Genomic DNA, 13,132 nt, shown 5'->3' with positions numbered 1-13,132 from the left:
TTACGTACCAGCACGACGGGGCAACACCAGTCACTGGTGGACTCTTCTATCACTCCCATCTCTAGCATAGCCTCCGGGTACTGGTGAATATCCCCATGCACACACCTCACCTTCACCCACGATGCTTCAATCAATGCCCCAGGCCGAACCAGGTGCTGATGGATCATCGTCTGATTACAGCCCGTGTCCATCAGAGCCTGGTGTGTACCCCCCTGTATACATACCGGTATACGGTACGTCCCTTCCAAATCGGGGGCGGCCACTGGCGGTCCTGCAACCCAAACCAGCTGTCCGACCTCCATAAGAGGACACTCCTGTCGGAAGTGGCCGGGCTGCCCGCACCGCCAGCAATCCTGCCCTGACGTCTGAGGAGCCCCCCGTGGTGCGGACGACCAGAAGCGTAGGCCGGACCCTGGGGAGAGATAAAAACAGGAGGGTAAGGTAGAGCTAGGGGGGAAATTGTCGGGGCTGCGGGGTTGGGGCCGTGTGATGGTGGGGAGGGAAGGGCAGCTGCTCCAGGAAACCTCCTCCTCGGGGCTGGGACGGGTCTGCCCGCTGAGACGGCTGGTGGTCGGGGCTCCTCTTTCATGCTCCGCCGGGGAAGCGAGAGGTGGTCCTCCGCAAGGACGACGGCTGCTTCCAGGTTGGCGGGGCGATGGCACTGGACCCAATTCACCGTCGAAGATGGCAGGCCGGCGATTAACTGCTCCAGCGCCACCTGCCCGACGACTTCCTCAGCGGAGCGCACCCCCGGCTGGAGCCAGCGGCTCGCTGCATCCAGGAGCCGCTGCGCGTAGGAGAAGGGCCGGTCATCGTCCTCGAAGGGGAGGGCCCGGAACCGGCGGCGATGTCCCTCTGGCGTGCTGCCAAGCCGGTCCAGGATGGCCTTCCTCAGATGCCGGTACACATGCCGAGAGGCTGCTGGCAGGCTGTGGGCGGCTAGCTGCGCACTCCCGGATAGCAGAGGCAATAGCCGCGCTGCCCACTCCTCCTCCGGTCACCCGCACGCCGCCGCTGTGCCCTCAAATATGTCCAGGTATGCCTCCGGATCATCCTCTGCCGTCAATTTTTGGAGGGCAATTGAAGGCGGTCGGGCCGGGTTGGTAGCGGGATCGCCCTCCCGAGCGGCCGGACGCTGCAGCAGCTCCCGTAGGAGAGCCCGGTCCTCGCGCTGGCTCGAGGCGATCCCGAGCAGAGCCTCGCTCTGCTGTCGCTGTAATGCTGTGGTGGTCTCCTGCATGTGAGCGAGACGTTGGAGGGCCTGACCCAGCGGGGTTTCTCCTTCCGACATCCGGTCCCTGTTCAGGTGCCACTGCGAGCCTCTCCGCTCACCCAGGGTTCAAATCAGGACGGAAAGAGCAGGTTGGGGAAACACAGGCGTTTATTAACTCCAACCAATAATATGCGCGGGTCTCAAACGTTGCCCGGGTGGGAAACTTCACAGGTCCTTTGGCGACCTTCCAGGATCCCGCCTACTGCATAACAGAACAGAACCAGGTTACGACATGCTTTTCTTCCTGCACTGATTACCTGATTCCGATCAGCTGTCTGGCCTCCGGCCGAGCCACTCCCTTCACTCCCGCAGCCAGCGCCCAAACCACACCCCGCTGCCACAATGACCTCATGATTTGCGCACCCACAGCAGAACAGTGTAAAGCTGATACCATCTCCTTGTTACAACACCTCGCAGCTGAGGGCCACAAGGCCAGTTTGTCTAAACTTCAGTATGTGCAAAAGACAGTTACATTTCTGGGTCACATCATTTCAGGAGAGGGAAAAACACTTTCAGATAAGCGTATTGCATCATTGGCTGCTCTGCCAAAACCTGTCACTAAGCGACAGATGATGTCATTTTTGGGTATGTGTTCATACTGCAGGTCGTTCATTCCTAACTATTCTCCGCTCGAACAGCCACTCCGTACAATCACGCATGTCACCGGTTTGAAACCTGCGGATCGCCTTATATGGACGCCGGAAGCCGACGAAGCCTTCATTAACATGAAGCTGGCTCTCCAATCCCCGCCGACGCTAGGTCTGCCTGATCCTACCAAGCCTTTTACACAGGCAGTAGATGAACGCGATGGGTGTATGACCTCAGTTCTCCTTCAAGATCATGGGGGAAAACAGAGGCCTGTTGCCTATTTTTCCTCCAAGCTGGACCCTGTAGCTGCTGGCCTGCCTAAATGTCTCCGTGCAGTTGCTGCAGCTGAAAAACCTCTCAACTCCTCACGTGACATTGTAGGTAATGCACCTTTAACACTGTTGGTCCCACATGCTGTTTCTCTCATTCTCTGTGAACAGAGAACATCACACCTCTCTGCTGCACGTTATCTTAGGTATCACACATGCCTGTTAGACATGCCTAATGTTGAAGTCAAACGCTGTACCACTCTGAACCCAGCATCTCTTATGCCTCTCCCAGAAGACGGTGACGAACACGACTGTGTTGCCGAGCTTCTTATTGTATGTACTCCCAGACCTCACTTAAAAGATGTACCCCTGACCAACCCTGACCTCGATGTTGATGGGTCCGCCTCTCGCGACCCTGTGGGCACTAATCGGGTGGGTTTCTCTGTTGTTTCAGATTCTGCTGTCCTCTGTTCCGGACCGCTCCCATGCCACCTCTCAGCAAAAGCAGCAGAGCTCGTAGCACTCACTGAGGCCTGCACTTTGGCAAAAGGCAAATCTGTAAATATCTACACTGACTCACGTTATGCCTTCGGGGTAGTACACGATTTTGGGGCTATCTGGAAGTGTAGACGATTCCTGAAATCTGACGGTAAGCCAGTGCTTAACCATGTCCTAGTTGCAGGCTTATTGGACGCCATTCTGCTCCCGTCTGAGGTTGCAGTATGTAAATGTGCTGCACACACCAGCAACACCGACCCCGTTTCATTAGGAAATGCTGCTGCTGACTCAGCTGCGAAGGCAGCCGCCCTGATTCCTCTCGCACCACACGCACACTCGTTTGTTAACATCCCTGTTTCCTCCATCACTGACAATATGTCGTCACTAACTGCCATGCAGCAGTTAGCTCCACCAACAGAAAAAGCACAGTGGAAAACTGCTGGTGCTACCTTTGACCCCACCTCCAGCATCTGGGTTGGTCCAAATTCCAATCCATGTCTCCCGAGGCATTTTTTCTCACATTTGGCTAAATTGACACATGGGTTGGATCATGTGTCAAAAGGGGGGATGTTAGAGGCTATCAATCAACATTGGTTCACAAGGGGATTCACAGTAACAGCTCAAAAGCATTGTGAAGCATGCTTAATTTGCATTACGCAAAATTCTGGTAGACCGGTAAAGGTTACAGGAACAGGTGCACACCCACCCCCAACTAGACCATTTGAGCACCTAATGCTGGATTTCATCGAACTTAGTCCATCCGAGGGTAAGAAACACTGTCTTGTAATGGTTGACATGTGGTCCAAATGGGTTGAAGCATTTCCGGTAAACGCACAGACAGCAAATGCTGTGGCTAAAGCTTTACTAAGGGAAATTATTCCTAGATGGGGGATACCAAGCAAGATCTCTAGCGACAATGGTTCACATTTTGCTAATGAGGCCATTGCACAGATAGGAGAATACCTTGGCATGGACATCAGAAAGCATTGTGCTTACCATCCACAGAGTGGTGGTGCGGTGGAAAGAGAGAACGGTACAATCAAAAACAAGCTAGCAAAATGCTGCGCAGACACAGATTTATCCTGGACACAAGCCCTGCCCATTGTGCTGATGTACACGAGGATGCGGAAACGAACACGGAGTCAACTCAGCCCGTTTGAGATCCTTTTTGCAGCTCCTCCACAGATTGGGATCAAGGCTCCAGGATGTCCTCTCCCCTCCACAACTTTGTGTGAGGATGCTATGTTGTCATATTGTGTTAACCTGTCATCCAATTCAGCAGATATCAGACGCCAGGTAGCGGCAGCTCTACCTACCCCTGCTACTGGTCCACTCCACCATATCCAACCAGGCGACTTCGTGCTGGTCAAGGACTTCCGGAGAAAGAGCTGGAGATCCAGCCATTGGCAAGGTCCCTACCAGGTGCTTCTCGTCACCCAGACAGCGGTCAAGGTCGCCGAGAGAGCCACGTGGGTCCACGCCAGCCACTGCAAAGCTGTCATCTCCGTCCCAGACTAGCCGGTCCAGTAGAAACAGACGACGACAAGTGACGCGCCAAGTCACCACCAGCACCACACACGCAGCACATACACCCTAGTACCACACACAAGACTCATGGGCGACGGCCAGCTGTGCTTTTTCATATGCCTCTGGTTCCTCGTCTGTGCCGTCATGGTGTGGGGTTTAATTGACATGGTCATGAAGGCACGGGCTCAGTCAGACTAGACACATCCACGAAGCAGACGACGACACCAACATAAACTTTGTGCCTGATCGCTGGCGAGTGATTGAAGATGGAACCCCTCGTACAAGAATTGGCTAACGCCCACCTGGAAAGACGACAACGCAACCGTGAGCAATGCAGAAACTGTTGGAAGGTCTGGACACTAGTAGAGTGGATCCTTTGCATATTCCTTATGGGTTTTGTGTTTGCCATAATCCTATACTTCATGTATCCATGGTTAGTACACAACCCTCTAATCAAAGTCAAAGTAGCAAAAAGGTACGTTGGGGAATCCGGGAGAACCATATGGTCAAAGGGGCTTATCAAAGCAGGGATTGGTAACATTACTCTTGGAGAAGGGGAAGATAGCACAGTGCAGTTAGACCCGTGTAACTACTTCCCTTGCCCCGACCCTATGAAGCTGGAGCGGGCAGACGTTTACATCTGCTATGTAATAGATGGCACTTACACTAGTACCCACTGTTCCGGAGGATGGGCTTTGGTTTTATGGACCACCTCACGCAAGGACTGGGGTTATACCTTATGGGCCGACAAAACAAAAATCAAAAGGAGACTATCTATCTCTAAAGTCAACTCATCAAGTCCCGCCGTCCTACTACAACTACAGAAGGCCAAAATATCAGACAGGGGCTATTACGTTGTTTGCGCGTATGTATCTGGCAAAGACCCATGCGGCGCGTTTTATATAGACATCACCCCCAAAAACGACACCCCTAAAGCCAAACCTCTAACACAAGTTCTAACATCAATAGGCACATCAACCTTTCTGAAACATGACCCTTCCGTAGGTAACAGCATTGACGACTTAAAAGACGACGTTTGGAAAACTAGTAATAGACTAGACGGTAACGTATGGTGGCACGCGTTCACCCCAGCCGTCTAGAAAACCTTACCCATAGTCTCTGCATTAGTAGAAGGAAAAACCGCATAGGCTTACACCTTGGCACAACCACGGGTTGCACTCGTATCATAAAAAACACATGCAGCGCTGAAAAATTCAATCTCACAGACTGTCTAGTAAAAGGATTTCCCGACAGAATCAATTCGTCCCAAGCATTCCCTAATGTCACACATACCTCTCTTCTCCTAGCATGGCCTACCGATGCTGGGGCAGGGGCTCCGCAAGACTATGTGTGGCTGTGCGGAAACAAGTTGTATCAAGTCTTAGCACCCTTTTGGACGGGCACGTGCACCTTAGTGGATTTGACTCCAGCAATCACCGTTCTCGACTCATTGATGCATACCACACACCACTATCCAGAATTCAGACATCCCGACCACCATAGGGCTAAGAGGGCTACAATGACATCCCAGGGCGAGAAGGGTTTCAGCGGGGCGTTCCCCTGGTGGGGCTCCGTGAATAACGCTCATAATATAGACAAAATACACACACGATTGGAAAACCTCACTTTCAAAGTTACTCAAGGTTTTCAGGCGCTGAATCCGTTTATGGTAGCAACTAGAAATATGCTAATGCAACATCAATTTGCTCTAGATATCCTGTTTGCCTCAAGGGGGGGCCTATGTCACATTATTGGAGACTCTTGTTGCACATACATTCCAGACATATCAGAGAACATGACTCGCACCATAAAACACCTTAACGCACTTCTGGCAGACATGAAGGCTGACGATGTCGACTACGACCCTGTAGGCTGGGACTGGTGGTCCTGGCTCACATCGGGAGGGTGGGAAGGTTGGCTGGCCAGAATAGTGACGCCACTCCTCACCATCATAGCTTTGCTCCTCTGTTGTACATGCTGTGTAGTTCCCCTCACGAAGAAATGTTTTCCTAGTATGATCTCCTCTGCATTCGTACAATACACCGCTCTACCTCAAACCATTGACAATGTTACGACCAACCCAGATTCAGCCCCCACTGATTCCGACACTGAAGAGTCAGACACTGAACTGTAAAATTGTGTGTAAAATTGCCATTCCCTCTTTTCAGTATTCTTTTGCTTTCTACATACGGAGTCTGTCCTCCACAAAAACAGCCACTTTCCATGATATGTTTATGATGTGTTTACTTAAACCAGCGATGGAATGTATTCATTGATGTGTTATATCAGTCTATCCTGTCATTTGTTTTATTTTCTTGATTGATCAAATATGATCAAAAGGGGGGGAATGTAGTGGCAATTTCTTTATTGTTACTTTATATGGTAAAACCAAATGATTATACTATGCTTAGAAATTGTATTGGAGCAACTCGACCTGTTGTGCCACAACGTAGCATCCCGCCAAGGTCGTACCTGGAGGATGCGGCCCTCCCTAAGGGAGGATTGTAAGATAACAGTTTTCTTAAGAAAGTCTTATCTTTATTACTTCCTGCACAGCAACAGTCCTCTATAAAACACACACACACATTATACCCTGTGTGCAGTGGTGTAGTCTACTTTTTTGTAGTGGGTATACTGTAATAATTGTATTCATCCTGTCTCGAAGCAACACCTCATGAACACCATCACACTTAGTAATGCATAGACTAGTCTTGAGACTGGTTATGTGTTATCAACATGTCAATGTATTATAAGCATTTTTATGTGACTTTTAACTGCCAGAGACATTAACAATAAAAAAATAAAAGAATGAACAATGATGGAAAAAGCCCACTTATCTTCTAGGGTTGAACAATTAATCGACATTTTTATCAAAATCTCAATATGGCCTACTGCAAACACTGTCTCTGACACAGCTCTCACCAAATTTCCAACTAAATCCTGTCCACCCTTCTCCGTGAGCTCCTGGGCTATTTTGTGTGCTCTGGACGTCTCATGTCGTCTAATCTTGTTTCTCAAAGAGGCCAGAGATGTTGATCTGCTTGAATCTGAGGACTGGATCTTAAAGTGCACCCACTCCTCAGACCAGGGCCGGCCCTAGACATTTTGGTGCCCTAGGCGAGATTATGATTTGGTGCCCCCCCCGCCTCCAAGCAATACACAATAGAATATATAAAGAATAAATGAAAAATCTCTACAAAAGACCAATACACTACAAAAACTGAAACTTATTGACATAGGTAATATACATAAAGAAGGTTTCAAATGTATTCATTATTGTATGAACATGTTTTAATTGGGGGGTGGATGTCACATCCTCTAGGGGGGTCCGGGGGTATGCCCCCTTCGGAAAGATTTGTTTTAACATTTTAAAGTAAAATGCTTCAATCTGGTGCACTTTGAGCAGAATTACTAGAGACTAGATCTAGGGGTACAACTCTAAACACCCATATGAAAAAGATCGGTTTACATTTTAATAACCAAATAAGTATGTGAACATAACCAATAACCCACAGCCAATAACAAATAAATGTAACATATTTTTTATTTATTTTATCCTTATTATTATTATTGTAGTTATTAAATGAAAATCACTCATCAAACAAAAGTAGCTTCTCTTAAAACTTCAAGAAAAGAAAGTGCAAACGTGGACAAAAATATAGCCAACGGAGCTCTTACAACTGAGGTTATTGCAAATAAATTAAGATAATGAACAACATTACACACACTATAAATCAAATGAAACAGGCAATCAGAACAACAAGTCTCTGCTATGTTATTGTGTCCTTTAATTAGTCCACATCCTTAAAGTCGGACACGTCTGGACTTCCTTGCTGCAAATTCATTTATTGTGTCGTCAAATGATATTTGCCCCGAAACCTTGCGATTGATGCTTATTAAAGCTAATCCATTGAGGCGTTCTTGAGCCATTGACGACCTCAGGTATGTTTTAATGAGCTTCAATTTGGAGAAGCTCCTCTCCCCAGCAGCAACTGTCACTGGAATAGTGACAGCGATCCTTAGGGCCACCCACATATTTGGATACACTTCGTTCATTTTCTTCTCCTGTAGGAAAGTCAGAAGTTCCAGGGTAGTCATGTTGGCTTTTGGCAAAGCTGGGAAATTCTGCATCTCCAGTGCAAGTTCCCTCTTATCCAGGTCTGACTGCCCACCCCAGCTCAGGGTGTTGCTGAGTGTTTCACACTGCTTCGTCAGATCTTCCTTTGGCAGGTCAGGGAAGTTGAGTAGCACCCCAAACTTTTTCTCTACTTCACCTAAGGCCTTGAATCGCTCCTGCAGTGATGCAATGGAAACATCCACCACCATATTGAAAAAAGAAACTTCGAGTTTCTTTAATGCATCACTCACTTGCTCCTCCTGGGACTCATAGGAGAACTGTCTCTTGGTTGATCTCAGCCTCTTCTGCTTGAGAACAGCTTCCACATTCATTTGGCCACAGATGTCTTTGGCAGATGCTTGGGCAGAAGCAAATCCATTGCCTCTGTAGCTGACCAAAGAAACTTCTGTTTTTCTCAGGAGGTCAACAGCAATATCCAGCTGCATTGACACTGATTGCAACATTTTGCTGACATGTTTGATGTTGGTCAGGATGTCATACCATACCACAGTGCATATTGCAAAGCGGTATGATCCAACCTCTTCAGCCAAAGATTGTGCCTCAATTTTTACGACTCCATCTGTGGCTTTATCCCTCACCTCTAGAAGTGCATCTCTGACTTCTGCAGCCTGATACATTACAGCCTCTATGCTGTTGATCCGACTCTCCCATCTGGTATCAGACCATGATTTCAATGTGATGTTCACATGGCTTTTTAGGATGGACCATCTCTGAGTGGAGGCAGAGAAGAGTGTGAAAAGCTTCTGCAGGTAGCCAAAGTAGCTAGTGGCTTCTGCAGAGCTTTTTGCTGCATCAGCTACCACCAGGTTCAATGTATGTGCTCCGCATGGCACAAATAAAGCCCTTGGATTGATTTGAACAAGTCTGGCTTGGACTCCTTTCCTCTTTCATTTCATATTTGCACCGTTGTCATAAGACTGCCCTCTACAGTCTTCAAAAGGGATATCAAGCTGTTCTAATCTCTTTAGAATCAGGGTTGAAAGGCTTTCTCCAGTGGACTGTTATACCTCAAGGAACCCCATAAAATGTTCTTTTATTTGGGGCGTGTCCTGGGTTGTAACTAGTCGAATAATGACTGATTTGCTCTGTATGGCTCAAATCTGGGGTGCAATCCAAAATAATTGAAAAGTATTTGGATTGTTTGATTTCCTTGACCATATGGTCCCCAATCTTCCCACTGATGCAATCTATCAGTTCATTTTGAATTCTTTTTCCCAAATAGGAAATATTGGTGGTTCCTCTTTGGACCTCAGCAACATGCTGTTTGAGGACTGGGTCGAACTTCGCCATGAGCTCTACCTCCTTCAGGAAGTTGCCATTATTTGGCTGGTTAAGTGTTTCTGTCGTCCCTCTAAAGGCAATATTTCGCTCTGCCAACGACTGAATTATTGCCACCAACCTGGTCAGGACTTCTCGCCACTTCCTCTTTTCAGCCTCCATAAGTGCCATTTCTACCTTGTCTATAGTTAGGCCCTTTTCAAGTCGAGTCTCCAGTTCCTTCCACAACGTCATGTGCCTAGAGTGTTCTGGGCTGTTCTCATGTGTTTTTAGTTTGTCAGTGCAATTTTTCCAGTCATTTAGTCCACTGCTGATTAGTTGGTACTCTTTTTGGGAGAACAGCTTGCAGCAAAAGCAGTAAATACTTTTGTTTTTCTTGGAATACACAACCCAGCTCCTCTTGATTGTCTCTCCATTCACTAATCTTCTGTAAAAGTAGTGATGATGGCAACTTCTCCCTCCCTCCTTTTTAGGAAAAGTGAAGTCGGATTTTAAATGATATGGCCCACGTCTGACTAACTCCATCCTCACTGTATCACTCAGTGCTGGCCAGTCAGCAGGATCTGAGGGGACTGCAATGGTGGACTCAGGTGGGCCTGGGCAGTCAGCAGGATCTGAGGGGACTGCAATGGTGGACTCAGATGGGCCTGGGCAGTCAGCAGGATCTGAGGGGACTGCAGATGGGCCTGGGCAGTCAGCAGGATCTGAGGGGACTGCAATGGTGGACTCAGATGGTCCTGGGTAGTCAGCAGGATCTGAGGGGGCTGCAATGGTGGACTCACATACTATGCTCGTTATTCCTTCACCTGCAGGCAGGCAATCCAAACATGCAAAGAAGTTATTCATGCTTCAGTTTTCATTATTTATCATAATAATAACAATAATAATAATGACAAAAAAGTAGTGTATGAACGATTACACAGAGACCATAAATGTTTGGCAAAACTTACATTCTTCAGAGTGTGATGTACATGGGAGATCAGATGTTCCTTCTCCAGCAACTGGGGGCTTTTTGAGGTATTTCTCAAGTGCAGCTGGACATTTATAGGGTAGATATTAGCACATTACAAGCAAAAACATTTATATACAGTCAGGCAAAAATAACTGCTGCAATCTGCCTCAGCTGTATGCAAGTTCACAACTGGCCTATATAAAAGTGAGGTTCTGCTGCCCCAGGAGATCATTTGCAAACATAAGTAACAACTAAATAATAACACATGCCCATATTGGTTGGTCAGCCTCACTTGATACAAAGGAGCAGTTATCCAGATAGCTTTCTTCTGGCTAACATTAACATTATTTCGTTACATCAGCATATAAAACAAAGCATTGCACAATAATTAGACATTAAAAAGTGCAGAAAATAAAAAAAATATAATAGAAAATAAACAGAAAAATAAATATATATATATACACACAAGTTGACCGTGAAAATAAACTATCTGACAAATTAAACACTATTGGAGGATCAATTTACAGCTATCACAATATAAAAGTAGGATATTATTTACAAAAAGATTATATAGGAATAATAACACATAAATAAAAACTTAAAATCATTTGTATCTATCATTCTGTATCAGAGGCTCGCTGCTAGCATGGCATCAAAGCTGTATCATGGCTACCTCCTTAGCTAGCTAGCTAGCTTAAAATCAAATGTCTAACGGTACAGTACATACTGAATTTTTTTTTTTACACAAGCCGACTTACCTCTGTCTTTGACTTTCGATTCCTCCTGTTCTTTTTTCCGTTTCCTTCCCGTTGCCCCAGAAGGCTTGGACCTTTTCATAATGCTAATGTTTTGCCTCTTGCTGTTGCGATCGTTGCGATCTCCGACACTTTCAGCTGGAGCTGCCGCGTCACTTTGGCTGTGAGCCACGGCCTGTGGGTGCCTGATAATAAGCGACCATCCCCCCCTTTCATCACTTACAGTTACAACGCCCATCGTACAGGGCAAATGCAAAATGTTGCCGCCGGCCCGGGGTGCAAAGGGTGTTTACTTTGTTCAATTATTGTAAATGTATTACATCAAGGGCAGAAAATTAGGCAGAATAAAAATAATTTTAATTTTTTTTATTAATTTTTTTTTTCTCCCAGCGCAGCGCGGCAGCGCCCCTCCAGATCTGGCGCCCTAGGCGACCGCCTAGTTCGCCAGTGGGAAGGGCCGGCCCTGCCTCAGACATAGACACTCGTTGTTCTGTGAGGACACCTGTTGATTTTGTAGCGCTGCAAAGAGCACAACCTGGAAATAAACAAAACCATGACTAATTAGCATAATACAAGTTTTTACCAATAATATCTGCAGAAAAGAGCCAAGATTTACTCAAAAAGATTTAATAAACTGCTTACAATATTTACATCATGGCTAACAAATGCATGAAAAGCAGATAAAAGGAGAAAAATCTTCCACTTTTTCAATAGCTAATTATTTGACAAATGAAGCTCAGCGCAAGTTCAGGCAGGAAGACCTATCACTTCGTATTGCGCGTCATGGCAATACTCGCTCCCTTCACTAAAGGATAGGGAGCGCCACTCCCCACTCCTCAGCTAACCTATCACTTCCCTCCATTCACAAGCCTAATCATCGCACCTGTTAATCCCTCTATATATGCTCTCCCCTTTTCCATCAGCTGTCTTCCAGGTGTCAACGCGCAAGCAGCAGCAGGGCTTCGTCCCAGCTCCGGGTATTAATCCATCAGCTCCGCAGTCTTGCGGATTAAGCTACAGGGGGCGTTCCCCAGTTGGCTAGCGGTTCTAGCCGGCCACCCCGCAAACCTGGATGCGGAAGAAAAAGACAAGGATACTGAGCTCCACGGAAGTTCCTCCGGCTTAATGGAAATGGGCTACTTCAGGCAAACAATTGACACACGCCTTCAGTCTCTCGAGAGGGCATCACTGGCATCAGGGCCGCTCAAATGCGGCGCTTCCGGCCTTCACGCGGAACGGGCCCTCATCGCTTGCGAAGCTTCACCCACTTCCGGCTTCAACCACAACCCCTCTTGCAGGCAGGCAGGGCTCAAGCTACATCTCATCGAAGCTACTTCTCCTCCCGGCTCAGTAGCAGTACGGTCTCTAAGTGCGTCTTAGGTGGCAAGCAGGTAGTGATGGCGAGATGAAGTCTTATGAAGCTTTGAAGCTTTCCAGCAATTGGTTCGCAAAGGGTTCATGTCATGAGGCTTCATCATGGGCTTCATTTGAACATAAACCCCTGTTGGTCAAAGCGTGTAAAACAGGCAAATTGGAAATCTCAACAGTTGCGCTCTATCTCATACCGAGTTCCCAATGAGTAAAGCCTTAGAATAACTCTAAACAACGGACATAAAATCCTATTTTCATGTTAACAATATTGTTTTCATTCCAGTTGAACGATTGTGATTGAAAAGCCTATAGGAGGCTGGTAAACATTGCAAAGAGGGATTCGTATCCCTTAATATTATTCATAAACTTAACCACGTTGTAGCCTGAGAAGGCTAAACCATATCAGGAATACATTTATTAACTGCATTATCTCATTTAGCTGTAGCTTCTATAGGCAAACCCTGCGGTCGTGGGTCGGCTGCT

General features: G+C 47.1%; 1 long non-coding RNA gene across 1 annotated transcript; it reads left to right on the top strand.

The window, feature by feature from the left end:
* Nucleotides 1-421: 421 nt before the first annotated feature.
* On the top strand, nt 422-6,438 carry LOC307028402. Its single transcript, XR_013804984.1, has 2 exons — nt 422-2,463; nt 2,585-6,438. It is a non-coding gene; the product is annotated as an uncharacterized lncRNA (long non-coding RNA).
* Nucleotides 6,439-13,132: the final 6,694 nt, after the last annotated feature.

Source organism: Notothenia rossii (assembly GCF_949606895.1).
Source record: "Notothenia rossii genome assembly, chromosome: 2".
Classification (NCBI taxonomy): domain Eukaryota; kingdom Metazoa; phylum Chordata; class Actinopteri; order Perciformes; family Nototheniidae; genus Notothenia; species Notothenia rossii.
This window is presented reverse-complemented; position numbering and strand designations above follow the sequence as displayed.